We start from the raw sequence: 1,140 nt of genomic DNA on the forward strand, positions 1-1,140 counted from the left end.
AGGGACGTTTGAAACACGTGCTATAAAAACCGATAAACTGTCCATGTTTTTCGAAATTTTTATGAGGAATTATTAGGCTTGATGATTAAGAATAGAATGTCGAAGAAACGGAGTGTATAAATCAATAAAAAAGTGCTTAAAATTTAAACCCTAATTCGGAAACCCCAAACCGGGACGTTTGAAACACGTGCTAAAAAACCGAGTAACTGTCCATGTTTTTCGAAACTTTTTTAGGGAATGATGAGACATGATGATTTAGAATATAATTTGAAGAAACGGAGTGTATAAAGCAGTAAAAAAGTGCTTAAAATCGAAACCCTACTTCGGAAACCCCAAACCGGGACGTTTGAAACACGTGCTACAAAAATCAGGGAACTGTCCATGTTTTTCAAAACTTTTATGGGGAATGATTAGGCATACTGATTAGAATAGAATGTTGAAGAAACGGAGTGTATAAAGCAGTAAAAAAATGCTTAAAATCGAAATCGTAATTCTGAAACCCCAAACCGGGACGTTTGAAACAGGTGCTAAAAAAATCGAGTAACTGTCCATGTTTTAAGAATCTTTTGTGGGGAATTATTAGCAATGATGATTTAGAACAGAATGTCGAAGAAACAGAGTGTATAAAGGAGTAAGAAAGTGCTTAAAATCAAAACCCTAATTCGGAAACCCGAAACTGGGACGTTTGAAACACGTGCTAAAAAACCGATAAACTTTCCATGTTTTTCGAAACTTTTGTGGGGAATGATTAGCCATGATGATGAAGAATAGAATGTCGAAGAAACGGAGTGTATAAAGCAGTAAAAAAGGGCTTAAAATTGAAACCCTAATTCAGAAACCCCAAACCGGGACGTTTGAAACACGTGCTAAAATAATCCAGTAACTGTCCATGTTTTTCGAAACTTTCATGGGGAATGATTAGGCATGATGATTTAGAATAGAATGTCGAAGAAAGCAGTAAAAAATGCTTGAAATTGTAACCCTAATTCGGGAACCCCAAACCGGTACGTTTGAAATAAGTACTACAAAAACCGAGTAACTGTCCATGTTTTTCGACACTTTTATGGGGACTGATTAGGCATGATGATTTAGAAGAGAATTTCGAAGAAACCGAGTGTATAAAGCAGTAAAACGTGATTA

Source organism: Cucurbita pepo, chromosome 8 (assembly GCF_057944985.1).
Source record: "Cucurbita pepo subsp. pepo isolate OVF chromosome 8, ASM5794498v1, whole genome shotgun sequence".
In the NCBI taxonomy this organism is placed as follows: domain Eukaryota; kingdom Viridiplantae; phylum Streptophyta; class Magnoliopsida; order Cucurbitales; family Cucurbitaceae; genus Cucurbita; species Cucurbita pepo.